This window comes from Phalacrocorax carbo, chromosome 5 (genome assembly GCF_963921805.1).
Source record: "Phalacrocorax carbo chromosome 5, bPhaCar2.1, whole genome shotgun sequence".
Classification (NCBI taxonomy): Eukaryota; Metazoa; Chordata; class Aves; order Suliformes; family Phalacrocoracidae; genus Phalacrocorax; species Phalacrocorax carbo.
The window spans coordinates 61,180,638-61,193,737 of record NC_087517.1 but is presented as its reverse complement, the minus strand read 5'-3'; the positions used below and the strand labels follow the sequence as shown (position 1 = coordinate 61,193,737).

Genomic DNA, 13,100 nt, shown 5'->3' with positions numbered 1-13,100 from the left:
TCTTGTTATTAGTACATGCAGAAAGACAGGAAGTACTTAGTGAAGGCATCCCTCTTGTTCTGAGTTCCAGGAAAGTTATTCAGCCAAACATATGAATCACAATGCAGACTAGAAGGGAGTTTCTGTGTGGCATGAAAATAACAACTGCATTTTAAAGCCTGAAAAGTCAAACAGTTTGGTGCTTTTGTTCTGCTGCAGATTCTTCATGGAAAATAGCAACCCCAGGAATATTTGGCAATGAAAAGTCTTAGTGCATGAAATGTGAAGTTTATATAAGAGATACCATCTTACTCATCAGCTGCTCTATTTTAAGCCCTGCTCAGCATGGGGACTTTCATTTTGTGATCTGTTTGGACAGCAGCTGGTACATTTGAGTTTTACGTTAGATGACATCTTTACAATCTAAAGGATACTTAACATAATCCTGTAAAATCTATTCTCATAGTTGTGCTCAGTCACTCATCTTCCATCTTAGTGTGTTGTCTTTTCCCATGTACATTTTCTGTCCATTTCATGTTAAAAAGTCATTGTATCAACAGCATAAAGTTAGTCCACAGTAATGTTTTGCTGTGATGTGATCAAAATATATATATACAGCATATGCCATAAAAAGGATGTGCCATTTCAGTGACTGAAAAAGGCAACAAAAAGGAATCCATAGTAACGTATGTTGGGGATAAATTGCAGTAACTAGCACAAATAACAGAAAAGGCAGTATGTGTTTATTATTTATATACAAAGACAAGCTACATACATGATTTAGATTCACTTGGAAATATTTACATAGTGTAAGTATGAAACGAATGCCAATTTGCAACCTAATTCCAAAATCTAGCAATTATCAAGCAGTTTGCCTATTGCCATAAAGTCCTAAGACTTCATCTATCCATTCATGCAAAAAGGAAAATCTTTTCCGTCTTCGTGGATTTTAAATCCCAGTCAGCTCTAAACAAATGACAAAATAGGACAGAAGCTGAAGACACTTGCTCCTGAAGACGCTTGGGAAAAAGACTGATGAGAAGAAAGAACAAAATATGGGCACTGTTGAGGTATGGCAGGGATTGGACCCTTGTACACAATATCAAGTGGAGCTACCTGTCCAGCCAGCTTGCAATGCTTTTCTCTGTCTTCCCCCATCTTCATAGACCATCCCTGGGCCCCACCAGCCCTTGCGCTCTGATGTGGTTGCCTGAATTGCATGCTCAGGAACTATGCACTAGAGAGTATGTGAAGGTTGGGAACTGGAGCTGGGAGGTGTCAGAATGTCACACTGATGAGCACTGGTGCTGTAAGGGTAATTTGACTCTCAGCAGCAGAACTTGGCTAGGGAGGGTATAAAGCTTTTTTTGCACTTTATTTCACGCATGAGTGAACTGGTATCCATTGTTTTTTGTGTGTTTAGCTGACCTTGGTTATTGAAATCTTAAGCACCAATGTCATACTAAATGTATTCCTACCAGGACTGTTGCTACATCTCTTGGGTTTTAATGGGACGAATTTAAGGAAGGAAAACAAGGGGACTTTAATCTCCGCTTCTTCACTATTAGTGGTAACCAGGAGGTTCTGCATCATATGGCTCATAGTGCATTCACACAGTTGTTCAGTTCCACTTTCATGCTGGACTTGCATTGGCCACTCATTTCTCCTGCAGTTCCCCAAACAACTGCAGCCCCAGAATGATCTGGACTGACTGATCTTGAAGAGCAAGACCAGAGTTCCAGCCTGCTTTTTACGATGTGTAGTATGTGCTTCTGAGTCTGCAAGACACATGAAATGAAGTTTGCCTTGAGTCTTGACCTTGTTGCGTTGCAGTAAATTTGCACTTGAAGCAAAGCTACCACATCTGATACAGGTCCCACCCTCTCCACACCCACTTCAGTGACTTCAGAAATCTGATTATTACTTATGTGCATGTCACTGGGAGTGGCATAAATTTAACTATTATTGTATATTGCACTTCTTTGATATCCATCTGATGTTTATATTTCCATATGTGGCCACGAACCTGAAAATTAGGGCCTTTATAGAATGATTTCTACTAATATAAATTATTTTTCTATTCTTCGCGAGGCATTATTTTTTCTTTTAACTTCTGAAAAAAACTCTAGTTCTCAGACAGCATGAAGAGCAAAAAGATACTCTTCAACACTGTGGGATCAGAAAGAGCATGAAAGTGACCTGATACACTATTCATCTTAGACATAGCATAGACCTATCCACTTATCCATGAACACGTGTTTGGAGACAAGCAAAGAATAGGAGGACTAGTCTGGGTAATATTCATAGTGTTCTTAAGTCAGTCCTCTTGAAGCTTCTTGAAAGTGTGATAATGGAGCTTGAACATGGAGTCAGTCAGAGTGAGTGGAGGGAGCAAGACTAAAATGTTCATTGTTGCCAGATAAATCGGGCCGGGAAGCTGCCCGACGGGCCCAGGGCAGTGCAGGTGGTACAGTCTAAGCAGATGGTTACAGCTTGCTCTTGAGTACTACAGATTTCTCGAGGATATGTTAATCAACACATTTTAATACACAAACAAAAATCTGCCATTTTTAAAATTAAAAAATGCCAGTGGTCGGTTGCACTTCTTGTGCAGTATTACTTCAATGATTTTCACATAAAGCTAATGAAATGTAAGATACTCCACATATTCATTTGCTATGTTTATTTCCCCTGCCATTTCTTTGCTTGCTTGGATGTTTGGGAAGTTGTCTGTATTTATTTAAAGGGTTTGTATCATCTTCAGGTGTCCTGTGGATCGACGTATGGACCAGAGATCGAGAAGGAACGCATGAGATTACAGGGGAGTCTTAACAATTTAATGACAGACATACTTGCATCACCCAACAAAATAAAATCCTACTCAGTGGTTCTTCACATGCTCCTCCTGCAGGCTGTCTCACTCGGAGAGCTGAAGCAAGCTGAGCCTGCCTCCGTGTCAAAGTAGGTATGATACCTACAAGTCTTTTCTATGCTAAAAGTCTTCTCTGACTTTTTCGGAGTAATCCTTTAGGTATGTGGTTTTCTACTGTTATTTTAGACTTGATCTTTTAATTAATTCAAACTCCAAGTTGGAAGTAGCAGCTTGGGGTAGCCAATTATTTTGAATTTCCTTGGGTTTGCTCCCATAATCCTTATATTGTGTCATACTTAATTATGCTGATGCCATAAAGTAGTGTATAGTTTTTCCTACATAATTCGTTTAATTTTGTCTTGGAAAATGCTAAGCCTGTCATAAATAAGACCTATATCATCCCTAGTATAGTTTTACTTAAATATAGCCACTAAAAGTACAGTTTCATCAGGCTCCTTTTACTCCAGATTTTAATGACTGTTCTCTATTGTTTATGGTTTAATATCAGCTATTGGTTACATGACTACAAAATCTATGAAAAAGAAGAGGACATACTGCATGTGTAAATGCCAAGCATGACAGGATCAGTAAAGGTGAATAAATATATTCATTACAGCATACACTTTGCTGAAATAGTGAATTGAATGTCTGCTTTTAGGAAATCTGATCGACATCTCATGAAGTCAATTGAAAGCCTCCCCTAAGTGATCTTTGGATCAGGTCTTTGGTGAAAGAAGGAAATGTTCTTTTTTGTTTCTTTCAGGTTTTTATGTGTTGTATTGGGAACTGGATGCAAAGCTCTTGTTCAAGCCAAAGACAGTATCTGTAACTATGCAGATCAAGTTATTAATGAGTAAAGAAATTCACTCCACAAAAAGACCTGAAAGATTGCCAGTGCTCCTAGCTTGTCAACGCACAATTAGGCTCTTTTTGTGTTTAAGTAGTACATACCTATTTAGTCAACAAATATATGCTACCCATGCTAAAAGTTATAGGGTGGTCTCATGCCTAGGGGACAGAAGAAGAAATCCACAGACTCGTGAAGTTACTTCAGACTAAATCCTTTCTTTTCAAAGTGAATTATTTGCTTAAACTTTTCTGAATCTGTGTCTCTGACCTTTTGTTTATTTGTCGTTAAATGGGAATAAAATTACTTTACTTTGGTATTGCTTTGAAGCATCCTTTTTAATATTTTTGAAGTCTCTTGAGATTCTCCACTGAAATATAAGATAAAAATGCAAATCATCATCATGCTCTTTTTGCCAGTGTTCTGTTGTGGTAGACCTAATTCTTTTTTCATGTTGTGGTTTGTTTTTTTTGTGTGTGTGATAATAGGTACTAATCTGAGGTTCAGAGGATAAAAGGCTAAAATGCCACAAATATTAATTTGAGATAATCAGTAATTTTTTAAATTAGCCAATATGAAGGTTTTGCCACTAATGTAAAAAACAGCCTTCTATTACTTGGCCTCTGTTCAAACTTTTCTACCTGTTGCATTTGGTGTTTCTCATTAATATTGAATTAGCAAGTTCCCAAATATGACTCAAAAAACAATTAATCACACTCAAAATGGAAATATGAAATACAGCCAAGATTCTCTTGGAGCACTAGAATGCATTCTGCTATAAGTTACATCTCATGTAGCCCTATGGAATCCATTTGGATTTTGTAATAAACTGTATTTTTGTGTAATATTTCTAATATATTACTGGTATTGCAGTAATCAGTTTAGTGCAGTAATAACTCTCATTAGGATTGGGTTCTAGTATGCCAGATCCTGTACCAGCAAAATAGACAGAGATAATATTTTTCAAAGTGTTTAAGCAGCATAGGAACCTGTTCCATTTTAAAACAATATTTAGGCACTTGGAAACTGCTATTTTATTGAAAGCCCATAGTATTTTATCAGTATAATTCATTTCAAGAATGGAACAATGGGATTTCTTCAAATTTTATCCTGATTAAAATGTTATGGTTTGAGTATAGGATTTGGAGATTTCCACAGGCATAATAATGAATTTTAAAATAATTAATGTAATTAACCCTTAACTGAACATATCTGCAAAGATATGCAAGGTAGCTCTGAAACTGAAGATTCAAATAAGATGACAAAGAAATTTCGAGAAAGCGTTGCCCAGAGAATATCCTGATTTTCCATGGCATTAACTTGATCCTAAATTTAAAATTTTATGAAGACTTGAAAATCAATTGTGGTAAATGGGGAAAACAGACGGTAGTATGGTGAAACAGCAGATCATACGTGTGAGAAACAGTGAATGTGTATTTCATTCAGCTAACATAGGCCCAGAAGATCTCTTTTTTGTGGCATACAATTAGTCCTAATCATGTCTGGGATTCCCAGCATCTTGTCTAAGGCATTTTATTCGTATTTTTTTGCAAGTACAACTACCAGTAGAATTGTATTTAAATGGTATCTCAGCTGTTTACAACCCTGGTCAGCAGAGTCGTGCTGACAGAAACCTGCAATATATTTATGACCTAGAGGTCTGTGCTTTGCTTCCATGGAAGACAAATAGACAAATTGCCAAAGAAGACAAGAAAGTGATGTTATCACAAAAGTCTGCAGAATTAATCAGTCATTCTTTCCTTGTCCCTGGGAAAGTAAAGCTGATGTATCTTACATGCTATATAAAATCCTATGGACCTACAGAAAAGAAAGGGCAAACCAGGTTTTCCTTAAGGACCTTAAGCTTTATGGATCCATATGCCTTCATTGCATGATTTTAAAGCTCATATACAAGTCTGTGCAGAGCTCATTTTAGGAAGCGTGGTCTTGTCATTTGGATCATCTGGGCATATAAGTTACTGTGCCTTAGAAATACTGCTGGCTTGGAGCTGAGCTTGGCCTTCCTGAAGCCAGGAAGGGAACTGGAAGAGAGTTCTGATTTTGTAGCTGTCACTGAGCTAAAGAAAAGCAGAAAGGCAAAGCGGAAGGTCTGATCAGTTTGTCTAATGACGCTAATGCTGTAAGAGTGAGAGAGTATCTGTTAGATCACGCTGACACATTTTGGCTCTTTTGAGTCATCACACACCTGTGTAATGTAAGTGTCGGGCACATATGTTGTATTTTTTTGCTGTGTATATTCATAATTTCATTTCCCAAGTAGATGTAATTTGTTGAGATGTGTTACCGAATTCTGCTGTTGGTCATAACTTGCTGATTACAGCAAGGAATATATGTTTTCCTTTTTTCCAAGGGTACCTCTTTTTCAGGGTGACTATGTTTAAGGATTGTAATTGTGATTGGTTAAACAATGTTTTGTGGGTTTTTCCTGTCACAGAGAAGGCAGTTAAATGTGCATATGCCTTATTATTATAAGGCAGATAGTTTGGTCAATAGATCATCAGTTGAGTGATTGCTTGTCTTGAGTATTTCTGTGTCTGTTAAATTTAGGGCTTTCTCCAGATTATGAGAAAATGTTCTTGATGATGCTTGGTACAGGCTCATTCAGATGTCACTGGCCATTGGTTGCATAATCTCCGTAACTACAATCTTAGTCTAAGAAAACCCTTCTTCTTCAGCAAGGCCTTTTTTAGTCTTTTCGTGCATATTGTTATTGTTCCTATTCACATAGTAACCATTTTTACCTCATTTTGTCTCTGCTTTTAAACTAGTTCAGATGCACTCAGTGCTTTAAAAACAAACCTTTAAAGGCATTTCTCTTTATTTTCACTTTGAAGCCATAGTAAATGCTATATGCTTTTAAGCATTCAAAAGGCTTTGTGGACTTTGCTTTCTGTGTTGTTAATGCAGTTCGTACAGATTCAGCTAGCTTTCATGTGTAGCAAATTCATCATATGCCTATTTTCTGTCTTTCAGCACCTCTGTTAGTTTGATGTTGGGTTCTGACTGGCTTTTATATTTCCATGGTTACAAGTAGTCACAAGGGTTCTGTTAACCTGTAAAGGCAGAGTGATTATGGGTTTTTTTTACTCTAAGAAGCATAAAATTAACAAATTACACTATATATATATAAAAGATTGTTTTTAACATTACAATAAAAACTTCTAAAGTAAATTGTAATTCACTGAAAAAGTGTTTGAGTCTTTTGCCACCATTATGACTGTGTCACTTTTTTTGTAAACAGGAGTTTCTATGCAAAAACCTGGAGTATCTTTTCTTTCCCTTTTAATTTTGATTGAAATTTTCAATAGATTTTGAAGGCAGTAGATTTAGACCAAACAATGCAGGGTCAGACCTGTCCTATAGTTAAATAATCACTGATGAGCATTAATTATTAGTATGTGTACTATTGTTTGTTTTTAAAGATAGAAAAAATGGAGGTAGGAAGCACGTTAACTTGGTGAAGAACACAGATGTAGACATATCCAAATCAGACTAAGAACTTCAGATCTCAAAATATTGTATTTCTTTCTAACAAAAGACTAACAGGAAGCCCTTTCTGACTTTCGGATCTCATCTCTGGTCAAAGCCTAGATTCTTCCCTATAAATTAAGTTCAGAGAGTTGCACCTTCTATGAGTGGATAAGAGATGTTATAGAACCTTAATAGGAGAAGGCAGCTGGAAGAAGCAGTGTTTTTCTGAGAAGCTTTCTTTAGATAAGATTAAAGCAGTAGCAGATTTGAGGATTTTTGTAAAGAATAGACTTAAGTAGCTGTCATTTGTTATAGTCTCTTGCGATGAAGAGCTCTGAATCAAGGAGAGGTTTCTGGATCTTCCCTGGACAGAACAGGTAGTGAGTTGCTGAGGGCATGATAAAAGAAAGCCAGAGAAAAGACTCTAATAGGAAGAGAAAATATTCTGTACTAGAAACGTTTTGTACAGTGATAGAAGCATTGACTGGAATTGCAGAAAATGACCCTGCTAAACAGTGGAACAAAGTTCTGCCAGGGAAAGCGAATGAGACCCTCTGTCATGACCTATATAGAGTTACTGCATCAATGCATACAGCAAAAGCACTAGAATCTTCCTAATCAAAGAGGGGAAAACGCCCTCTTTACCTTTCTTTTTGGTGGTTTTCTGTTTAGCTGGAGATACTAAAATTGCTGAATTGCCAAATCAGTAGAGGCATAACGCACTTCTATGGTAAAATAGCTAGTAACACTGTAAAATAACAAGTTGTTTAAATAGTACAGCTGAAGGAGAAAAGCAGGGGGGAATGGGGAAAATGTACCAGAAAGCACATATCATATGCTATCTGTTCATTTAAATGATAGACAATAGTAATGACACAACATTCTTTATCCTCCAAGTGTGTTACGAATGTTAATGAACTCTCAGAATCCCAGTGGAGTGCATGGGCACACTGGTTATATTCAGATATAATGTATGAAAGACGATAAATGTATTCTTATGCAACGTATCAAAACATTTCTGAGCAGAAACGTAGCCCCCAAGTATACATATGAACAATTACTGAAACTCTAGTGTGATACTTGTGCTGGCAGCTCCCCATTGGTCAGGAGTGTGACTGTTAAATACTTACAGATGTTAGATTGTCAGATGATGTGTGCATGTCTTTGATGTTTTAGGTGGCAATGATGATTTCTTATGCGTGTGGAACAGTAACATTTATATATAGCAAATGTGAAGACCATGCTTCCAATCTGACTGTCAGTTCTGGTGTGAGCCCAGGGAGCGGGATTTGTGGATCTGAACCTGACCGGCTAGGTTGTGGCAGGATGACACAGGTGCCACCAAGCAGAAGAGAGATGATCTAGAAAGGGAGCATGGTAGTGACAAAGAACAGAATTTGCTGACGGCTTTTCAACAGCCTGTTTCAGATCCACCTGTGATTTTAACAGCCAATTCTGCTGAATTGGATGCCAAGAAATGGCATCTCTTGATCTCTGGATTTTCTCATTGCCAGGTTCAAAGTTCTTACAACTGTGGATGCATTAGCTTGCTCCCAAGAAATGTTTGGGTGTTTTTTAACTATGTGTTACATTTCTTAAAGTTGGTGGCTACTACTCCCTTCATCATAGAGTTTTCTCCTAGTAGCGCACTTACAGAGAGATGAAAATGTTCCCCCACTTTTCTGCGACTATATTTTTATTGAAATCTGATAAATTTGGTTTAAACTTCTTAAACTTCTTGTGAGTACATCTATTAAAAAAGCAGTGCAGGATACTCAGAATATTCCAGTCAGTAATTGTCTAGATAAAAGAGCTAGAAAAGGAAAGTAGTTGGTAGGTGTGTAATTACTTAGTGTGGAATTATTCTGGAATTCTGTAAATCAGCATGATAAACTCAAATTGTAATAGAGTATGGTCAAACCAATTGTTCTGTCTCCAGAGTGGGAAAATTATCTCTCTTTGGAATTTAAATGGAATGTGGAAATGAATTAATTTGAAACTTGCTATGCAGGAAATCAGAATATGCTAACGATTGATTAAAATATGCTAATATTTTCTAATATTTCATCAGTGTGAAGTACTTCTAAAATTATTAGTATTGTTCAGTCCTAGAGGTGACTGCAGTAGAACTTGCAAGTAGCTTGTGAATCTATGTGTATAAACATAAATTTTTCCCCTCAGAGTGGTAGCTTTGCTATTGCCTGAAAAAAGATATTGGCCTCTACATCTTCTAAAAACATAATTCTTCAGGAAATGAGAGGCAATACCTCTCCTTATTTCCTTCATAGCCTATGCCAGTGAAAGTCCTGACAAAGATAAGACGAACGTTGTTTGCTTTAAAAGCAAAGAGAGATACTGTTCTTGGGGATGGGAAGCTGGAGCTGATCCTTTGGTGAGTGCTTCAGGTGACAGTGAGACTTGGAGTTTCTGGTTCTGCTCATACTTTGGGCTAAGTCCCTCTTCAGCATAATTCCCGACCATACTGTAAACATGACTATATGAAGAGCTGTTTAGTTGTTTATAAGTGTTTTGCCTGAATGTTTACATTCCAAATTGGAAGAATTTTGTTCTGCAGTGCCCACAGGAACATTTGTTTGTTCTAACCTGCTTTGATACATGCTCTCACTTGTCCAGCTATTATCAGTGTTTGGAAACCAAACTTTTAGGGATTTAGCTGTTTATTTTATAATGAAATCTTATTAAGGTTCTAAACTCAGCTGCAACCTTCTGATTGCCATGAGAGGCCAAGACCCAAAGATGATCCCTTTTCAGGATTGTTTTCAGAGGAGCAGGAACAGAAAATAAGGAAATCTTTTTTGTTATAGAAAAATTTAAAAAGCAGGAGCTGTCTTGTTCTTTTGCAATATTTTTACAAGTTTCCATTATCATTTTTCAGTCTGCACAAATATCTGAAAAACACTTAAAGCAGATGACTTTCCATGTTGCTTGTATACCTTAGCAGTGCTTATCTTAGAGTTTCACTGTGGCTTTCTTGTTTACTGGAGCAGTTTCTGACCTTGCTAGGACCCAAATGTGCAAAGCAATCTGCAATACTTCCTCATTTATGCAGTCTAGTTCTTGTGGTAAAGGCAAAAAGGCTGTCATGGAAGCCAGGAGGGAAGGTTTTCACAAATTTTATTAATGTTTCTGACTCAGGAGGGACATGTTTATATTTATATGTTTGCATTTTTGTTTTAGGTAATAAGCCTGGAGTTTACGAATTACATACAAGAATCATCTTAAAGGAAGAGACATGGGAAGGCTGTATCATAGTGCTGGGGTAAAAGAAAATATCAGATAAAATAAAACTTCAGCTTTTTAACTTACCGAAGCAGGAGATATTACTCAGGTATCTAAGCATGGGGTTGTCTCTCAAAACTCTCGTTAGCTAAGTGTTTATTGAGGTTACACAGAGAAACTTAGATCAGATTAAGAGAAAAAAAGTATTTAGCAAGTATGAAATAAAGCATTATTGAAGATCTTTCTGCAAATAAAGCAACAGCAAAAATGGAACTTAAGTTTACTTTTGTTGCACAAATATATGCTTGTGTTTCTCTTGTGTTTAGAAAGATCCCTTTCTATCCATGAACGCCTAATGAGTGATAGATCAGAATCCAACAAAGTGATTGTAAGACAGTTCAGTGCCCTGTAACCTCCAGCAAATTAGCTCATGATAAGTCTGATTATTTGGTTGCTGCTGTGCTCAGTTACTTGTTCTATGTATTTGTAATGTCTCTTGCATATGTTGAATAGACCAAGAGGGGGCAGAACTGCCTAAGTGTAGTCACTTGCAAGTGCCTTACAGGCATCTATACTGCGTGGTTAATGAAAATACGTGGAAAACTGGTCTATGAGAAAGATTTCATTATAATTGTAGTTTAATGTTCACCTGAAATCAATTACTCAGATATTCAGAAACTATTTATATGTATTTTTTACATAGGTCTTTCATTGCTGCTATACTATAACAAACATTTCTAAACTAAATGCTTTCTGGGTTTTAATAGCACTGCTAGGGGAACTCAAGCATTTAGCTGGATTATTCAGTGTACACTTGAAACAGACTTGTCATTTTTGCTATTGAAGGTTACCGTGAATGTAGTTTATTTTTGCCTTTTTTTTTTTTTTTTTGGCTTTAACTATAGTCTGCTTTCTCTTATGGCTTCTAAAGCAACTAGTTTGGTAGTTATTTTTTTGTCTTTTCAGGTTTAGAATAAAAAGTTTTAAATCAAAGTGTGTATTTTTAATGTATAGTAAAATATTAGTCACATTACCTATAAAAAAGAATACAATCAGTATTTCTCTTGAAAACTTTAACAGAATGGAATGCAACAATTTTTATTTTTATTTTCTGTAGAGAATCTGATTTAAAAACCATTCACTCAGAGCGATTTAAATCAATGTACTTTGGTGTTGTGGTTTAACCTGGCAGGCAGCAAAACACCACACAGCTGTTCGCTAACTCCTCCCACTGTGGGATGGGGGAGAGAATCAAAAAAAAAAAAAAAAAGGTAAAACTCATGGGTTGAGATAAAGACAATTTAACAGGACAGAAAAGAAAGGGAAAATAAAGTAGTTATAAAAGACAATACAAAACAAGTGACGCACAATGCAGTTGCTCACCACCCACTGACCGATGCCCAGCCAATTCCCAAGCAATGGCTCCCTGGCCCAATTTCCCCCTAGTTTTTATGCTGAGCATGACACCATACGATGTGGGACATCCCTGGGGTCAGTTGGGGCCAGCTGTCCTGGCTGTGCCCCCTTCCCAGCGTCTTGTGCCCCCCCAGCCCGCTCGCTGGTGGGGTGGGGTGAGGGGCAGGAAAGGCCTTGACTCTGTGTCAGCCCTGCTCAGCAGTAACTGAAACATCCCTGGGTTATCAATATTATTCTCATCCTACATCCAAAACACAGCGCTAGAGCAGCTACTAGAACAAAAATAACATTTATCCCCCCGAAACCAGGACGTTTGGGTAAACTGAGCTGTTGACACAGTGTTTTTTTCAGAACACAAGCTGAGCTTCTTCCCAAACAGTTTGCAGCTTCAATAAAGAGAAGAGATGACAGTGACAGAGCAAGTCTTGGGGCAGAGGAGAATGAGCGGGTGAAGGAGAACGGGGAAGACAGTGAGATCCACTGTTTGCTTTGATACAGTGTTTTCTTTATTATTGTAGTCTCTTTCTAGCAATAGTGTCTGCTGCTTTTCTTCCTGGGAATTAGATTGAAACATACAATCAAAGAATGCTAATATTTATGCTCCAGTGCTTCTGCTTTATGCATTATGCTTCTGCTGTAGCAAACGTTATTTAAGAAGAAAGCTGAATGTACTAGTTTCAAGCCTTTTGGTGACTTTATTTTTTTTAAATGGCAGGAGTGTGCTTAAGCAAGTTCTTGAGATCTACAGAGTAGCATAGTTGGCTTAAAATATTAACAAAATGAAACGGCTAAAATCATGTAGTCACCTTCATAGTCTGGAGGTGGAGTAGACAAGAATTCTGGAGATATTTCAATCACTCACAGTAAAAGCAGAACAACCTTTTGGAGGCAAATAGCTATGTTGCAGAAGTACTATTTTAGGAATTATAAATAGTCAATATTGACCTCTGTCTAAACTAAGAGAGAATGATTTGGTTTCTGTTTAAAGTTGTGGATCAGGAATGCAGTCTTTGATATTAAACACTCTTTGCAGATCATATGGGGGCTGTCTAAACCTAACAGCTGTCTCATCAGCAAGCTGGAAAATAGATGGTTTGGCCTACCAGAATCTCTGTTGCAAAAGTGTTGTCAGTTCAGATCCTTGTGTCTGGGCTTATTGGACCAGTATTATGTCATCTGTATGAGCAATTTTGACGGCATTGCTATTTTATTAGATGCCGCCTACTAATTTGGAATGATATGACTGCCATAATT

General features: G+C 37.2%; 1 long non-coding RNA gene across 1 annotated transcript in view; it reads left to right on the top strand.

Annotated features, from left to right (window-relative positions):
• Window positions 1-13,100, top strand: part of LOC135313512 (uncharacterized) — a 28,720-nt gene that overhangs the window by 5,974 nt on the left and 9,646 nt on the right. Inside the window, exon 2 of the long non-coding RNA XR_010373144.1 lies at window positions 2,744-2,940. This is a non-coding gene — a long non-coding RNA (uncharacterized LOC135313512). The remainder of the gene's footprint in view (window positions 1-2,743; window positions 2,941-13,100) is intronic.